Below are 20,569 nucleotides of genomic sequence, written 5' to 3'. Positions count from 1 at the left end.
TGGTAAAGTCACTGTCTCTACACACTGTAACCGATGGTAAAGTCACTGTCTCTACACACTGTAACCGATGGTAAAGTCACTGTCTCTACACACTGTAACCGATGGTAAAGTCCCTGTCCCTACACACTGTAACCGATGGTAAAGTCCCTCTCCCCACACACTGTAACCGATGGTAAAGTCCCTGTCTCTACACACTGTAACCGATGGTAAAGTCCCTGTCTCTACACACTGTAACCGATGGTAAAGTCCCTGTCTCCACACACTGTAACCGATGGTAAAGTCCCTGTCCCCACACACTGTAACCGATGGTAAAGTCCCTGTCTCTACACACTGTAACCGATGGTAAAGTCCCTGTCTCTACACACTGTAACCGATGGTAAAGTCCCTGTCCCCACACACTGTAACCGATGGTAAAGTCACTGTCCCCACACACTGTAACCGATGGTAAAGTCCCTGTCTCTGCACTCTGTAACCGATGGTAAAGTCACTGTCCCGACACACTGTAACCGATGGTAAAGTCCCTGTCCCTGCACACTGTAACCGATGGTAAAGTCACTGTCCCCACACACTGTAACCGATGGTAAAGTCCCTGTCCCTACACACTGTAACCGATGGTAAAGTCCCTGTCCCCACACACTGTAACCGATGGTTAAGTCCCTGTCCCCACACACTGTAACCGATGGTAAAGTCCCTGTCCCTACACACTGTAACCGATGGTAAAGTCCCTCTCCCCACACACTGTAACCGATGGTAAAGTCCCTGTCCCCACACACTGTAACCGATGGTAAAGTCCCTGTCCCTGCACACTGCAACCGATGGTAAAGTCCCTGTCCCTGCACACTGTAACCGATGGTAAAGTCACTGTCCCTACACACTGTAACCGATGGTAAAGTCCCTGTCTCTACACACTGTAACCGATGGTAAAGTCCCTGTCCCCACACACTGTAACCGATGGTAAAGTCACTGTCCCTACACACTGTAACCGATGGTAAAGTCCCTGTCTCTACACACTGTAACCAATGGTAAAGTCCCTGTCTCTACACACTGTAACCGATGGTAAAGTCACTGTCTCCACACACTGTAACCGATGGTAAAGTCCCTGTCTCTACATCTGTAACCGATGGTAAAGTCCCTGTCTCTACACACTGTAACCGATGGTAAAGTCCCTGTCTCTACACACTGTAACCGATGGTAAAGTCCCTGTCTCCACACACTGTAACCGATGGTAAAGTCACTGTCTCCACACACTGTAACCGATGGTAAAGTCCCTGTCTCTACACACTGTAACCGATGGTAAAGTCCCTGTCTCTACACACTGTAACCGATGTTAAAGTCCCTGTCTCTACACACTGTCACCGATGGTAAAGTCCCTGTCCCTACACACTGTAACCGATGGTAAAGTCCCTGTCCCTACACACTGTAACCGATGGTAAAGTCCCTGTCCCTACACACTGTAACCGATGGTAAAGTCCCTGTCCCTACACACTGTAACCGATGGTAAAGTCCCTGTCCCTACACACTGTAACCGATGGTAAAGTCCCTGTCCCTGCACACTGTAACCGATGGTAAAGTCACTGTCCCCACACACTGTAACCGATGGTAAAGTCCCTGTCTCTACACACTGTAACCGATGGTAAAGTCCCTGTCTCCACACACTGTAACCGATGGTAAAGTCACTGTCTCCACACACTGTAACCGATGGTAAAGTCCCTGTCTCTACACACTGTAACCGATGGTAAAGTCCCTGTCTCTACACACTGTAACCGATGTTAAAGTCCCTGTCTCTACACACTGTCACCGATGGTAAAGTCCCTGTCCCTACACACTGTAACCGATGGTAAAGTCCCTGTCTCTGCACACTGTAACCGATCGTAAAGTCACTGTCCCCACACACTGTAACCGATGGTAAAGTCCCTGTCCCTACACACTGTAACCGATGGTAAAGTCCGTGTCCCTACACACTGTAACCGATGGTAAAGTCCCTCTCCCCACACACTGTAACCGATGGTAAAGTCACTGTCCCCACACACTGTAACCGATGGTAAAGTCCCTGTCCCTACACACTGTAACCGATGGTAAAGTCCCTCTCCCCACACACTGTAACCGATGGTAAAGTCCCTGTCTCCACACACTGTAACCGATGGTAAAGTCCCTGTCTCTACACACTGTAACCGATGGTAAAGTCCCTGTCTCTACACACTGTAACCGATGGTAAAGTCCCTGTCTCTACACACTGTAACCGATGGTAAAGTCCCTGTCTCTACACACTGTAACCGATGGTAAAGTCCCTGTCCCCACACACTGTAACCGATGGTAAAGTCCCTGTCCCCACACACTGTAACCGATGGTAAAGTCACTGTCCCCACACACTGTAACCGATGGTAAAGTCCCTGTCCCCACACACTGTAACCGATGGTAAAGTCACTGTCCCCACACACTGTAACCGATGGTAAAGTCCCTGTCTCTACACACTGTAACCGATGGTAAAGTCCCTGTCCCCACACACTGTAACCGATGGTAAAGTCCCTGTCCCCACACACTGTAACCGATGGTAAAGTCCCTGTCTCTACACACTGTAACCGATGGTAAAGTCCCTGTCTCCACACACTGTAACCGATGGTAAAGTCCCTGTCCCCACACACTGTAACCGATGGTAAAGTCCCTGTCCCCACACACTGTAACCGATGGTAAAGTCCCTGTCCCCACACACTGTAACCGATGGTAAAGTCCCTGTCCCCACACACTGTAACCGATGGTAAAGTCCCTGTCTCTACACACTGTAACCGATGGTAAAGTCCCTGTCTCTACACACTGTAACCGATGGTAAAGTCCCTGTCCCCACACACTGTAACCGATGGTAAAGTCCCTGTCCCCACACACTGTAACCGATGGTAAAGTCCCTGTCTCTACACACTGTAACCGATGGTAAAGTCCCTGTCCCCACACACTGTAACCGATGGTAAAGTCACTGTCCCCACACACTGTAACCGATGGTAAAGTCACTTTCTCCACACACTGTAACCGATGGTAAAGTCCCTGTCTCCACACACTGTAACCGATGGTAAAGTCCCTGTCTCTACACACTGTAACCGATGGTAAAGTCCCTGTCCCCACACACTGTAACCGATGGTAAAGTCCCTGTCTCTACACACTGTAACCGATGGTAAAGTCCCTGTCTCTACACACTGTAACCGATGGTAAAGACCCTGTCTCTACACACTGTAACCGATGGTAAAGTCCCTGTCTCTACACACTGTAACCGATGGTAAAGTCACTGTCTCCACACACTGTAACCGATGGTAAAGTCACTGTCTCCACACACTGTAACCGATGGTAAAGTCCCTGTCTCTACACACTGTAACCGATGGTAAAGTCACTGTCCCCACACACTGTAACCGATGGTAAAGTCCCTGTCTCTACACACTGTAACCGATGGTAAAGTCACTGTCTCTGCACACTGTAACCGATGGTAAAGTCACTGTCTCTACACACTGTAACCGATGGTAAAGTCACTGTCTCTACACACTGTAACCGATGGTAAAGTCACTGTCCCCACACACTGTAACCGATGGTAAAGTCCCTGTCTCTACACACTGTAACCGATGGTAAAGTCCCTGTCTCTACACAGTGTAACCGATGGTAAAGTCCCTGTCTCCACACACTGTAACCGATGGTAAAGTCACTGTCCCCACACACTGTAACCGATGGTAAAGTCCCTGTCTCTACACACTGTAACCGATGGTAAAGTCACTGTCCCCACACACTGTAACCGATGGTAAAGTCCCTGTCCCTACACACTGTAACCGATGGTAAAGTCCCTGTCTCTACACACTGTAACCGATGGTAAAGTCACTGTCCCCACACACTGTAACCGATGGTAAAGTCCCTGTCTCCACACACTGTAACCGATGGTAAAGTCACTGTCCCCACACACTGTAACCGATGGTAAAGTCCCTGTCTCTACACACTGTAACCGATGGTAAAGTTACTGTCCCCACACACTGTAACCGATGGTAAAGTCCCTGTCTCTACACACTGTAACCGATGGTAAAGTCCCTATCTCTACACACTGTAACCGATGGTAAAGTCCCTGTCCCTACACACTGTAACCGATGGTAAAGTCACTGTCCCCACACACTGTAACCGATGGTAAAGTCCCTGTCCCCACACACTGTAACCGATGGTAAAGTCCCTGTCCCCACACACTGTAACCGATGGTAAAGTCACTGTCTCTACACACTGTAACCGATGGTAAAGTCACTGTCTCTACACACTGTAACCGATGGTAAAGTCACTGTCTCTACACACTGTAACCGATGGTAAAGTCACTGTCTCTACACACTGTAACCGATGGTAAAGTCACTGTCTCTACACACTGTAACCGATGGTAAAGTCCCTGTCTCCACACACTGTAACCGATGGTAAAGTCCCTGTCTCTACACACTGTAACCGATGGTAAAGTCCCTGTCCCCACACACTGTAACCGATGGTAAAGTCACTGTCTCTACACACTGTAACCGATGGTAAAGTCCCTGTCTCTACACACTGTAACCGATGGTAAAGTCCCTGTCTCCACACACTGGAACCGATGGTAAAGTCACTGTCTCCACACACTGTAACCGATGGTAAAGTCCCTGTCCCTACACACTGTAACCGATGGTAAAGTCCCTGTCTCTACACACTGTAACCGATGGTAAAGTCCCTGTCCCCACACACTGTAACCGATGGTAAAGTCACTGTCCCTACACACTGTAACCGATAGTAAAGTCCCTGTCCCTACACACTGTAACCGATGGTAAAGTCCCTGTCTCTACACACTGTAACCGATGGTAAAGTCCCTGTCTCTACACACTGTAACCGATGGTAAAGTCCCTGTCTCTACACACTGTAACCGATGGTAAAGTCCCTGACCCTACACACTGTAACCGATGGTAAAGTCCCTGTCTCTACACACTGTAACCGATGGTAAAGTCCCTGTCCCCACACACTGTAGCCGATGGTAAAGTCCCTGTCTCTACACACTGTAACCGATGGTAAAGTCCCTGTCTCTACACACTGTAACCGATGGTAAAGTCACTGTCTCCACACACTGTAACCGATGGTAAAGTCCCTGTCTCTACACACTGTAACCGATGGTAAAGTCACTGTCTCCACACACTGTAACCGATGGTAAAGTCCCTGTCCCTACACACTGTAACCGATGGTAAAGTCCCTGTCTCTACACACTGTAACCGATGGTAAATTCCCTGTCTCTACACACTGTAACCGATGGTAAAGTCACTGTCTCCACACACTGTAACCGATGGTAAAGTCCCTGTCTCTACACACTGTAACCGATGGTAAAGTCCCTGTCTCTACACACTGTAACCGATGGTAAAGTCCCTGTCCCTACACACTGTAACCGATGGTAAAGTCCCTCTCCCCACACACTGTAACCGATGGTAAAGTCCCTGTCTCTACACACTGTAACCGATGGTAAAGTCCCTGCCCCTGCACACTGCCACCGATGGTAAAGTCCCTGTCCCTGCACACTGTAACCGATGGTAAAGTCACTGTCCCTACACACTGTAACCGATGGTAAAGTCCCTGTCTCCACACAGTGTAACCGATGGTAAAGTCGCTATCTCTACACACTGTAACCGATGGTAAAGTCACTGTCCCCACACACTGTAACCGATGGTAAAGTCCCTGTCCCCACACACTGTCACCGATGGTAAAGTCCCTGTCCCTGCACACTGTAACCGATGGTAAAGTCACTGTCTCTACACACTGTAACCGATGGTAAAGTCCCTGTCCCTACACACTGTAACCGATGGTAAAGTCCCTGTCCCCACACACTGTCACCGATGGTAAAGTCCCTGTCCCCACACACTGTAACCGATGGTAAAGTCCCTGTCTCTTCACACTGTAACCGATGGTAAAGTCCCTGTCTCTACACACTGTAACCGATGGTAAAGTCCCTGTCTCTACACACTGTAACCGATGGTAAAGTCCCTGTCCCCACACACTGTAACCGATGGTAAAGTCACTGTCTCTACACACTGTAACCGCTGGTAAAGTCCCTGTCCCCACACACTGTAACCGATGGTAAAGTCACTGTCTCTACACACTGTAACCGATGGTAAAGTCCCTGTCCCTACAAACTGTAACCGATGGTAAAGTCCCTGTCCCCACACACTGTCACCGAAGGTAAAGTCCCTGTCCCTACACACTGTAACCGATGGTAAAGTCCCTGTCCCCACACACTGTAACCGATGGTAAAGTCCCTGTCCCCACACACTGTAACCGATGGTAAAGTCCCTGCCCCTGCACACTGCAACCGATGGTAAAGTCCCTGTCCCTGCACACTGTAACCGATGGTAAAGTCACTGTCCCTACACACTGTAACCGATGGTAAAGTCCCTGTCTCTACACACTGTAACCGATGGTAAAGTCCCTGTCCCCACACATTGTAACCGATGGTAAAGTCACTGTCCCTACACACTGTAACCGATGGTAAAGTCCCTGTCTCTACACACTGTAACCGATGGTAAAGTCCCTGTCTCTACATCTGTAACCGATGGTAAAGTCCCTGTCTCTACACACTGTAACCGATGGTAAAGTCCCTGTCCCTACACACTGTAACCGATGGTAAAGTCCCTGTCCCCACACACTGTAGCCGATGGTAAAGTCCCTGTCTCTACACACTGTAACCGATGGGAAAGTCCCTGTCTCTACACACTGTTACCGATGGTAAAGTCACTGTCTCCACACACTGTAACCGATGGTAAAGTCCCTGTCTCCACACACTGTAACCGATGGTAAAGTCACTGTCCCCACACACTGTAACCGATGGTAAAGTCCCTGTCTCTACACACTGTAACCGATGGTAAAGTCCCTGTCTCTACACAGTGTAACCGATGGTAAAGTCCCTGTCTCCACACACTGTAACCGATGGTAAAGTCACTGTCCCCACACACTGTAACCGATGGTAAAGTCCCTGTCTCTACACACTGTAACCGATGGTAAAGTCACTGTCCCCACACACTGTAACCGATGGTAAAGTCCCTGTCCCTACACACTGTAACCGATGGTAAAGTCCCTGTCTCTACACACTGTAACCGATGGTAAAGTCACTGTCCCCACACACTGTAACCGATGGTAAAGTCCCTGTCTCTACACACTGTAACCGATGGTAAAGTCACTGTCCCCACACACTGTAACCGATGGTAAAGTCCCTGTCTCTACACACTGTAACCGATGGTAAAGTTACTGTCCCCACACACTGTAACCGATGGTAAAGTCCCTGTCTCTACACACTGTAACCGATGGTAAAGTCCCTATCTCTACACACTGTAACCGATGGTAAAGTCCCTGTCCCTACACACTGTAACCGATGGTAAAGTCCCTGTCTCCACACACTGGAACCGATGGTAAAGTCACTGTCTCCACACACTGTAACCGATGGTAAAGTCACTGTCTCCACACAGTGTAACCGATGGTAAAGTCACTGTTCCCACACACTGTAACCGATGGTAAAGTCCCTGTCCCCACACACTGTAACCGATGGTAAAGTCCCTGTCCCCACACACTGTAACCGATGGTAAAGTCCCTGTCTCTACACACTGTAACCGATGGTAAAGTCCCTGTCTCTGCACACTGTAACCGATGTTAAAGTCCCTGTCTCTACACACTGTAACCGATGGTAAAGTCCCTGTCCCTACACACTGTAACCGATGGTAAAGTCCCTCTCCCCACACACTGTAACCGATGGTAAAGTCGCTGTCTCTACACACTGTAACCGATGGTAAAGTCCCTGTCTCTACACACTGTAACCGATGGTAAAGTCCCTGTCTCCACACACTGTAACCGATGGTAAAGTCCCTGTCCCCACACACTGTAACCGATGGTAAAGTCCCTGTCTCTACACACTGTAACCGATGGTAAAGTCACTGTCTCTACACACTGTAACCGATGGTAAAGTCACTGTCTCTACACACTGTAACCGATGGTGAAGTCACTGTCTCTACACACTGTAACCGATGGTAAAGTCCCTGTCCCTACACACTGTAACCGATGGTAAAGTCCCTCTCCCCACACACTGTAACCGATGGTAAAGTCCCTGTCTCTACACACTGTAACCGATGGTAAAGTCCCTGTCTCTACACACTGTAACCGATGGTAAAGTCCCTGTCTCCACACACTGTAACCGATGGTAAAGTCCCTGTCCCCACACACTGTAACCGATGGTAAAGTCCCTGTCTCTACACACTGTAACCGATGGTAAAGTCCCTGTCTCTACACACTGTAACCGATGGTAAAGTCCCTGTCCCCACACACTGTAACCGATGGTAAAGTCACTGTCCCCACACACTGTAACCGATGGTAAAGTCCCTGTCTCTACACACTGTAACCGATGGTAAAGTCACTGTCTCTACACACTGTAACCGATGGTAAAGTCACTGTCTCTACACACTGTAACCGATGGTAAAGTCACTGTCCCCACACACTGTAACCGATGGTAAAGTCCCTGTCTCTACACACTGTAACCGATGGTAAAGTCCCTGTCTCTACACAGTGTAACCGATGGTAAAGTCCCTGTCTCCACACACTGTAACCGATGGTAAAGTCACTGTCCCCACACACTGTAACCGATGGTAAAGTCCCTGTCTCTACACACTGTAACCGATGGTAAAGTCACTGTCCCCACACACTGTAACCGATGGTAAAGTCCCTGTCCCTACACACTGTAACCGATGGTAAAGTCCCTGTCTCTACACACTGTAACCGATGGTAAAGTCACTGTCCCCACACACTGTAACCGATGGTAAAGTCCCTGTCTCTACACACTGTAACCGATGGTAAAGTCACTGTCCCCACACACTGTAACCGATGGTAAAGTCCCTGTCTCTACACACTGTAACCGATGGTAAAGTTACTGTCCCCACACACTGTAACCGATGGTAAAGTCCCTGTCTCTACACACTGTAACCGATGGTAAAGTCCCTATCTCTACACACTGTAACCGATGGTAAAGTCCCTGTCCCTACACACTGTAACCGATGGTAAAGTCCCTGTCTCCACACACTGGAACCGATGGTAAAGTCACTGTCTCCACACACTGTAACCGATGGTAAAGTCACTGTCTCTACACAGTGTAACCGATGGTAAAGTCACTGTTCCCACACACTGTAACCGATGGTAAAGTCCCTGTCCCCACACACTGTAACCGATGGTAAAGTCCCTGTCCCCACACACTGTAACCGATGGTAAAGTCACTGTCTCTACACACTGTAACCGATGGTAAAGTCACTGTCTCTACACACTGTAACCGATGGTAAAGTCACTGTCTCTACACACTGTAACCGATGGTAAAGTCACTGTCTCTACACACTGTAACCGATGGTAAAGTCACTGTCTCTACACACTGTAACCGATGGTAAAGTCCCTGTCTCTACACACTGTAACCGATGGTAAAGTCCCTGTCTCCACACACTGGAACCGATGGTAACGTCACTGTCTCCACACACTGTAACCGATGGTAAAGTCCCTGTCCCTACACACTGTAACCGATGGTAAAGTCCCTGTCTCTACACACTGTAACCGATGGTAAAGTCCCTGTCCCCACACACTGTAACCGATGGTAAAGTCACTGTCCCTACACACTGTAACCGATGGTAAAGTCCCTGTCCCTACACACTGTAACCGATGGTAAAGTCCCTGTCTCTACACACTGTAACCGATGGTAAAGTCCCTGTCTCTACACACTGTAACCGATGGTAAAGTCCCTGTCTCTACACACTGTAACCGATGGTAAAGTCCCTGTCCCTACACACTGTAACCGATGGTAAAGTCCCTGTCTCTACACACTGTAACCGATGGTAAAGTCCCTGTCCCCACACACTGTAGCCGATGGTAAAGTCCCTGTCTCTACACACTGTAACCGATGGTAAAGTCCCTGTCTCTACACACTGTAACCGATGGTAAAGTCACTGTCTCCACACACTGTAACCGATGGTAAAGTCCCTGTCTCTACACACTGTAACCGATGGTAAAGTCCCTTTCTCTACACACTGTAACCGATGGTAAAGTCCCTGTCCCTACACACTGTAACCGATGGTAAAGTCCCTCTCCCCACACACTGTAACCGATGGTAAAGTCCCTGTCTCTACACACTGTAACCGATGGTAAAGTCCCTGCCCCTGCACACTGCAACCGATGGTAAAGTCCCTGTCCCTGCACACTGTAACCGATGGTAAAGTCCCTGTCTCCACACACTGTAACCGATGGTAAAGTCACTGTCCCTACACACTGTAACCGATGGTAAAGTCCCTGTCTCCACACAGTGTAACCGATGGTAAAGTCCCTATCTCTACACACTGTAACCGATGGTAAAGTCACTGTCCCCACACACTGTAACCGATGGTAAAGTCACTGTCCCTACACACTGTAACCGATGGTAAAGTCCCTGTCTCCACACAGTGTAACCGATGGTAAAGTCCCTATCTCTACACACTGTAACCGATGGTAAAGTCACTGTCCCCACACACTGTAACCGATGGTAAAGTCCCTGTCCCCACACACTGTCACCGATGGTAAAGTCCCTGTCCCTGCACACTGTAACCGATGGTAAAGTCACTGTCTCTACACACTGTAACCGATGGTAAAGTCCCTGTCCCTACACACTGTAACCGATGGTAAAGTCCCTGTCCCCACACACTGTCACCGATGGTAAAGTCCCTGTCTCTACACACTGTAACCGATGGTAAAGTCCCTGTCTCTACACACTGTAACCGATGGTAAAGTCACTGTCTCTACACACTGTAACCGATGGTAAAGTCCCTGTCCCCACACACTGTAACCGATGGTAAAGTCACTGTCTCTACACACTGTAACCGATGGTAAAGTCCCTGTCCCTACACACTGTAACCGATGGTAAAGTCCCTGTCTCTACACACTGTAACCGATGGTAAAGTCCCTGTCTCTACACACTGTAACCGATGGTAAAGTCCCTGTCCCCACACACTGTCACCGATGGTAAAGTCCCTGTCCCTACACACTGTAACCGATGGTAAAGTCCCTGTCCCCACACACTGTAACCGATGGTAAAGTCCCTGTCCCCACACACTGTAACCGATGGTAAAGTCTCTGCCCCTGCACACTGCAACCGATGGTAAAGTCCCTGTCCCTGCACACTGTAACCGATGGTAAAGTCACTGTCCCTACACACTGTAACCGATGGTAAAGTCCCTGTCTCTACACACTGTAACCGATGGTAAAGTCCCTGTCCCCACACATTGTAACCGATGGTAAAGTCACTGTCCCTACACACTGTAACCGATGGTAAAGTCCCTGTCTCTACACACTGTAACCGATGGTAAAGTCCCTGTCTATACACACTGTAACCGATGGTAAAGTCCCTGTCTCTACACACTGTAACCGATGGTAAAGTCCCTGTCTATACACACTGTAACCGATGGTAAAGTCCCTGTCTCTACACACTGTAACCGATGGTAAAGTCCCTGTCTCTACACACTGCAACCGATGGTAAAGTCCCTGTCTATACACACTGTAACCGATGGTAAAGTCCCTGTCCCTACACACTGTAACCGATGGTAAAGTCCCTGTCCCTACACACTGTAACCGATGTTAAAGTCCCTGTCTCTACACACTGTAACCGATGGTAAAGTCCCTGTCTCTACACACTGTAAGCGATGGTAAAGTCCCTGTCCCCACACACTGTAACCGATGTTAAAGTCCCTGTCTCTACACACTGTAACCGATGGTAAAGTCCCTGTCTCTACACACTGTAACCGATGGTAAAGTCCCTGTCCCCACACACTGTAACCGATGGTAAAGTCCCTGTCCCTACACACTGTAACCAATGGTAAAGTCCCTCTCCCCACACACTGTAACCGATGGTAAAGTCCCTGTCTCTACACACTGTAACCGATGGTAAAGTCCCTGTCTCTACACACTGTAACCGATGGTAAAGTCCCTGTCTCCACACACTGTAACCGATGGTAAAGTCCCTGTCCCCACACACTGTAACCGATGGTAAAGTCCCTGTCCCCACACACTGTAACCGATGGTAAAGTCACTGTCTCTACACACTGTAACCGATGGTAAAGTCACTGTCTCTACACACTGTAACCGATGGTAAAGTCACTGTCTCTACACACTGTAACCGATGGTAAAGTCACTGTCTCTACACACTGTAACCGATGGTAAAGTCCCTGTCCCTACACACTGTAACCGATGGTAAAGTCCCTGTCTCTACACACTGTAACCGATGGTAAAGTCCCTGTCCCCACACACTGTAACCGATGGTAAAGTCACTGTCCCTACACACTGTAACCGATGGTAAAGTCCCTGTCCCTACACACTGTAACCGATGGTAAAGTCCCTGTCTCTACACACTGTAACCGATGGTAAAGTCCCTGTCTCTACACACTGTAACCGATGGTAAAGTCCCTGTCTCTACACACTGTAACCGATGGTAAAGTCCCTGTCCCTACACACTGTAACCGATGGTAAAGTCCCTGTCTCTACACACTGTAACCGATGGTAAAGTCCCTGTCCCCACACACTGTAGCCGATGGTAAAGTCCCTGTCTCTACACACTGTAACCGATGGTAAAGTCCCTGTCTCTACACACTGTAACCGATGGTAAAGTCACTGTCTCCACACACTGTAACCGATGGTAAAGTCCCTGTCTCTACACACTGTAACCGATGGTAAAGTCACTGTCTCCACACACTGTAACCGATGGTAAAGTCCCTGTCCCGACACACTGTAACCGATGGTAAAGTCCCTGTCTCTACACACTGTAACCGATGGTAAAGTCCCTGTCTCTACACACTGTAACCGATGGTAAAGTCACTGTCTCCACACACTGTAACCGATGGTAAAGTCCCTGTCTCTACACACTGTAACCGATGGTAAAGTCCCTGTCTCTACACACTGTAACCGATGGTAAAGTCCCTGTCCCTACACACTGTAACCGATGGTAAAGTCCCTCTCCCCACACACTGTAACCGATGGTAAAGTCCCTGTCTCTACACACTGCAACCGATGGTAAAGTCCCTGTCCCTGCACACTGTAACCGATGGTAAAGTCCCTGTCTCCACACACTGTAACCGATGGTAAAGTCACTGTCCCTACACACTGTAACCGATGGTAAAGTCCCTGTCTCCACACAGTGTAACCGATGGTAAAGTCCCTATCTCTACACACTGTAACCGATGGTAAAGTCACTGTCCCCACACACTGTAACCGATGGTAAAGTCACTGTCCCTACACACTGTAACCGATGGTAAAGTCCCTGTCTCCACACAGTGTAACCGATGGTAAAGTCCCTATCTCTACACACTGTAACCGATGGTAAAGTCACTGTCCCCACACACTGTAACCGATGGTAAAGTCCCTGTCCCCACACACTGTCACCGATGGTAAAGTCCCTGTCCCTGCACACTGTAACCGATGGTAAAGTCACTGTCTCTACACACTGTAACCGATGGTAAAGTCCCTGTCCCTACACACTGTAACCGATGGTAAAGTCCCTGTCCCCACACACTGTCACCGATGGTAAAGTCCCTGTCTCTACACACTGTAACCGATGGTAAAGTCCCTGTCTCTACACACTGTAACCGATGGTAAAGTCACTGTCTCTACACACTGTAACCGATGGTAAAGTCCCTGTCCCCACACACTGTAACCGATGGTAAAGTCACTGTCTCTACACACTGTAACCGATGGTAAAGTCCCTGTCCCTACACACTGTAACCGATGGTAAAGTCCCTGTCTCTACACACTGTAACCGATGGTAAAGTCCCTGTCTCTACACACTGTAACCGATGGTAAAGTCCCTGTCCCCACACACTGTCACCGATGGTAAAGTCCCTGTCCCTACACACTGTAACCGATGGTAAAGTCCCTGTCCCCACACACTGTAACCGATGGTAAAGTCCCTGTCCCTACACACTGTAACCGATGGTAAAGTCCCTGCCCCTGCACACTGCAACCGATGGTAAAGTCCCTGTCCCTGCACACTGTAACCGATGGTAAAGTCACTGTCCCTACACACTGTAACCGATGGTAAAGTCCCTGTCTCTACACACTGTAACCGATGGTAAAGTCCCTGTCTATACACACTGTAACCGATGGTAAAGTCCCTGTCTCTACACACTGTAACCGATGGTAAAGTCCCTGTCCCCACACATTGTAACCGATGGTAAAGTCACTGTCCCTACACACTGTAACCGATGGTAAAGTCCCTGTCTCTACACACTGTAACCGATGGTAAAGTCCCTGTCTATACACACTGTAACCGATGGTAAAGTCCCTGTCTCTACACACTGTAACCGATGGTAAAGTCCCTGTCTATACACACTGTAACCGATGGTAAAGTCCCTGTCTCTACACACTGTAACCGATGGTAAAGTCCCTGTCTCTACACACTGTAACCGATGGTAAAGTCCCTGTCTATACACACTGTAACCGATGGTAAAGTCCCTGTCCCTACACACTGTAACCGATGGTAAAGTCCCTGTCCCTACACACTGTAACCGATGTTAAAGTCCCTGTCTCTACACACTGTAACCGATGGTAAAGTCCCTGTCTCTACACACTGTAACCGATGGTAAAGTCCCTGTCCCCACACACTGTAACCGATGTTAAAGTCCCTGTCTCTACACACTGTAACCGATGGTAAAGTCCCTGTCTCTACACACTGTAACCGATGGTAAAGTCCCTGTCCCCACACACTGTAACCGATGGTAAAGTCCCTGTCCCTACACACTGTAACCGATGGTAAAGTCCCTCTCCCCACACACTGTAACCGATGGTAAAGTCCCTGTCTCTACACACTGTAACCGATGGTAAAGTCCCTGTCTCTACACACTGTAACCGATGGTAAAGTCCCTGTCTCCACACACTGTAACCGATGGTAAAGTCCCTGTCCCCACACACTGTAACCGATGGTAAAGTCCCTGTCCCCACACACTGTAACCGATGGTAAAGTCACTGTCTCTACACACTGTAACCGATGGTAAAGTCACTGTCTCTACACACTGTAACCGATGGTAAAGTCACTGTCTCTACACACTGTAACCGATGGTAAAGTCACTGTCTCTACACACTGTAACCGATGGTAAAGTCCCTGTCCCTACACACTGTAACCGATGGTAAAGTCCCTCTCCCCACACACTGTAACCGATGGTAAAGTCCCTGTCTCTACACACTGTAACCGATGGTAAAGTCCCTGTCTCTACACACTGTAACCGATGGTAAAGTCCCTGTCTCCACACACTGTAACCGATGGTAAAGTCCCTGTCCCCACACACTGTAACCGATGGTAAAGTCCCTGTCTCTACACACTGTAACCGATGGTAAAGTCCCTGTCTCTACACACTGTAACCGATGGTAAAGTCCCTGTCCCCACACACTGTAACCGATGGTAAAGTCACTGTCCCCACACACTGTAACCGATGGTAAAGTCCCTGTCTCTGCACTCTGTAACCGATGGTAAAGTCACTGTCCCCACACACTGTAACCGATGGTAAAGTCCCTGTCCCTACACACTGTAACCGATGGTAAAGTCCCTGTCCCCACACACTGTAACCGATGGTAAAGTCCCTGTCCCCACACACTGTAACCGATGGTAAAGTCCCTGTCCCCACACACTGTCACCGATGGTAAAGTCCCTGTCCCTGCACACTGTAACCGATGGTAAAGTCACTGTCCCCACACACTGTAACCGATGGTAAAGTCCCTGTCCCCACACACTGTAACCGATGGTAAAGTCCCTGTCCCCACACACTGTAACCGATGGTAAAGTCCCTGTCCCTGCACACTGCAACCGATGGTAAAGTCCCTGTCCCTGCACACTGCAACCGATGGTAAAGTCCCTGTCTCTACACACTGTAACCGATGGTAAAGTCACTGTCCCTACACACTGTAACCGATGGTAAAGTCCCTGTCTCTACACACTGTAACCGATGGTAAAGTCCCTGTCCCCACACACTGTAACCGATGGTAAAGTCCCTGTCTCTACACACTGTAACCGATGGTAAAGTCCCTGTCCCCACACACTGTAACCGATGGTAAAGTCACTGTCCCTACACACTGTAACCGATGGTAAAGTCCCTGTCTCTGCACACTGTAACCGATGGTAAAGTCCCTGTCTCTACACACTGTAACCGATGGTAAAGTCACTGTCTCCACACACTGTAACCGATGGTAAAGTCCCTGTCTCTACATCTGTAACCGATGGTAAAGTCCCTGTCTCTACACACTGTAACCGATGGTAAAGTCCCTGTCCCTACACACTGTAACCGATGGTAAAGTCACTGTCTCTACACACTGTAACCGATGGTAAAGTCCCTGTCCCCACACACTGTAACCGATGGTAAAGTCCCTGTCCCTACACACTGTAACCGATGGTAAAGTCCCTGTCCCCACACACTGTAGCCGATGGTAAAGTCCCTGTCTCTACACACTGGAACCGATGGTAAAGTCCCTGTCTCTACACACTGTAACCGATGGTAAAGTCCCTGTCTCCACACACTGTAACCGATGGTAAAGTCACTGTCTCCACACACTGTAACCGATGGTAAAGTCCCTGTCTCTACACACTGTAACTGATGGTAAAGTCCCTGTCTCTACACACTGTAACCGATGGTAAAGTCCCTGTCTCTACACACTGTAACCGATGGTAAAGTCCCTGTCTCTACACACTGTAACCGATGGTAAAGTCCCTGTCCCCACACACTGTAACCGATGGTAAAGTCCCTGTCTCTACACACTGTAACCGATGGTAAAGTCCCTGTCTCTACACACTGTAACCGATGGTAAAGTCACTGTCCCCACACACTGTAACCGATGGTAAAGTCCCTGTCCCTACATACTGTAACCGATGGTAAAGTCCCTGTCCCTACACACTGTAACCGATGGTAAAGTCCCTCTCCCCACACACTGTAACCGATGGTACAGTCCCTGTCTCCACACACTGTAACCGATGGTAAAGTCCCTGTCTCTGCACACTGTAACCGATGGTAAAGTCCCTGTCCCCACACACTGTAACCGATGTTAAAGTCCCTGTCTCTACACACTGTAACCGATGGTAAAGTCCCTGTCCCCACACACTGTAACCGATGTTAAAGTCCCTGTCTCTACACACTGTAACCGATGGTAAAGTCCCTGTCTCTACACACTGTAACCGATGTTAAAGTCCCTGTCCCTACACACTGTAACCGATGGTAAAGTCCCTGTCTCTACACACTGTAACCGATGGTAAAGTCCCTGTCCCCACACACTGTAACCGATGGTAAAGTCCCTGTCCCTACACACTGTAACCGATGGTAAAGTCCCTCTCCCCACACACTGTAACCGATGGTAAAGTCCCTGTCTCTACACACTGTAACCGATGGTAAAGTCCCTGTCTCTACACACTGTAACCGATGGTAAAGTCCCTGTCTCCACACACTGTAACCGATGGTAAAGTCCCTGTCCCCACACACTGTAACCGATGGTAAAGTCCCTGTCCCCACACACTGTAACCGATGGTAAAGTCACTGTCTCTACACACTGTAACCGATGGTAAAGTCACTGTCTCTACACACTGTAACCGATGGTAAAGTCACTGTCTCTACACACTGTAACCGATGGTAAAGTCCCTGTCTCTACACACTGTAACCGATGGTAAAGTCCCTGTCCCTACACACTGTAACCGATGGTAAAGTCCCTCTCCCCACACACTGTAACCGATGGTAAAGTCCCTGTCTCTGCACACTGTAACCGATGGTAAAGTCCCTGTCTCTACACACTGTAACCGATGGTAAAGTCCCTGTCTCCACACACTGTAACCGATGGTAAAGTCCCTGTCCCCACACACTGTAACCGATGGTAAAGTCCCTGTCTCTACACACTGTAACCGATGGTAAAGTCCCTGTCTCTACACACTGTAACCGATGGTAAAGTCCCTGTCCCCACACACTGTAACCGATGGTAAAGTCACTGTCCCCACACACTGTAACCGATGGTAAAGTCCCTGTCTCTGCACTCTGTAACCGATGGTAAAGTCACTGTCCCGACACACTGTAACCGATGGTAAAGTCCCTGTCCCTGCACACTGTAACCGATGGTAAAGTCACTGTCCCCACACACTGTAACCGATGGTAAAGTCCCTGTCCCTACACACTGTAACCGATGGTAAAGTCCCTGTCCCCACACACTGTAACCGATGGTTAAGTCCCTGTCCCCACACACTTTAACCGATGGTAAAGTCCCTGTCCCCACACACTGTCACCGATGGTAAAGTCCCTGTCCCTGCACACTGTAACCGATGGTAAAGTCACTGTCCCCACACACTGTAACCGATGGTAAAGTCCCTGTCCCCACACACTGTAACCGATGGTAAAGTCCCTGTCCCCACACACTGTAACCGATGGTAAAGTCCCTGTCCCTGCACACTGCAACCGATGGTAAAGTCCCTGTCCCTGCACACTGCAACCGATGGTAAAGTCCCTGTCTCTACACACTGTAACCGATGGTAAAGTCACTGTCCCTACACACTGTAACCGATGGTAAAGTCCCTGTCTCTACACACTGTAACCGATGGTAAAGTCCCTGTCCCCACACACTGTAACCGATGGTAAAGTCCCTGTCTCTACACACTGTAACCGATGGTAAAGTCCCTGTCCCCACACACTGTAACCGATGGTAAAGTCACTGTCCCTACACACTGTAACCGATGGTAAAGTCCCTGTCTCTACACACTGTAACCGATGGTAAAGTCCCTGTCTCTACACACTGTAACCGATGGTAAAGTCACTGTCTCCACACACTGTAACCGATGGTAAAGTCCCTGTCTCTACATCTGTAACCGATGGTAAAGTCCCTGTCTCTACACACTGTAACCGATGGTAAAGTCCCTGTCCCTACACACTGTAACCGATGGTAAAGTCACTGTCTCTACACACTGTAACCGATGGTAAAGTCCCTGTCCCCACACACTGTAACCGATGGTAAAGTCCCTGTCCCTACACACTGTAACCGATGGTAAAGTCCCTGTCCCCACACACTGTAGCCGATGGTAAAGTCCCTGTCTCTACACACTGTAACCGATGGTAAAGTCCCTGTCTCTACACACTGTAACCGATGGTAAAGTCCCTGTCTCTACACACTGTAACCGATGGTAAAGTCCCTGTCTCTACACACTGTAACCGATGGTAAAGTCCCTGTCTATACACACTGTAACCGATGGTAAAGTCCCTGTCCCTACACACTGTAACCGATGGTAAAGTCCCTGTCCCTACACACTGTAACCGATGTTAAAGTCCCTGTCTCTACACACTGTAACCGATGGTAAAGTCCCTGTCTCTACACACTGTAACCGATGGTAAAGTCCCTGTCCCCACACACTGTAACCGATGTTAAAGTCCCTGTCTCTACACACTGTAACCGATGGTAAAGTCCCTGTCTCTACACACTGTAACCGATGGTAAAGTCCCTGTCCCCACACACTGTAACCGATGGTAAAGTCCCTGTCCCTACACACTGTAACCGATGGTAAAGTCCCTCTCCCCACACACTGTAACCGATGGTAAAGTCCCTGTCTCTACACACTGTAACCGATGGTAAAGTCCCTGTCTCTACACACTGTAACCGATGGTAAAGTCCCTGTCTCCACACACTGTAACCGATGGTAAAGTCCCTGTCCCCACACACTGTAACCGATGGTAAAGTCCCTGTCCCCACACACTGTAACCGATGGTAAAGTCACTGTCTCTACACACTGTAACCGATGGTAAAGTCACTGTCTCTACACACTGTAACCGATGGTAAAGTCACTGTCTCTACACACTGTAACCGATGGTAAAGTCACTGTCTCTACACACTGTAACCGATGGTAAAGTCCCTGTCCCTACACACTGTAACCGATGGTAAAGTCCCTCTCCCCACACACTGTAACCGATGGTAAAGTCCCTGTCTCTACACACTGTAACCGATGGTAAAGTCCCTGTCTCTACACACTGTAACCGATGGTAAAGTCCCTGTCTCCACACACTGTAACCGATGGTAAAGTCCCTGTCCCCACACACTGTAACCGATGGTAAAGTCCCTGTCTCTACACACTGTAACCGATGGTAAAGTCCCTGTCTCTACACACTGTAACCGATGGTAAAGTCCCTGTCCCCACACACTGTAACCGATGGTAAAGTCACTGTCCCCACACACTGTAACCGATGGTAAAGTCCCTGTCTCTGCACTCTGCAACCGATGGTAAAGTCACTGTCCCCACACACTGTAACCGATGGTAAAGTCCCTGTCCCTACACACTGTAACCGATGGTAAAGTCCCTGTCCCCACACACTGTAACCGATGGTAAAGTCCCTGTCCCCACACACTGTAACCGATGGTAAAGTCCCTGTCCCCACACACTGTCACCGATGGTAAAGTCCCTGTCCCTGCACACTGTAACCGATGGTAAAGTCACTGTCCCCACACACTGTAACCGATGGTAAAGTCCCTGTCCCCACACACTGTAACCGATGGTAAAGTCCCTGTCCCCACACACTGTAACCGATGG

Source organism: Heptranchias perlo, chromosome 12 (genome assembly GCF_035084215.1).
Source record: "Heptranchias perlo isolate sHepPer1 chromosome 12, sHepPer1.hap1, whole genome shotgun sequence".
NCBI lineage: Eukaryota > Metazoa > Chordata > Chondrichthyes > Hexanchiformes > Hexanchidae > Heptranchias > Heptranchias perlo.
The sequence above is the reverse complement of the archived record's forward strand: the minus strand, read 5'-3'. Positions refer to the sequence as shown.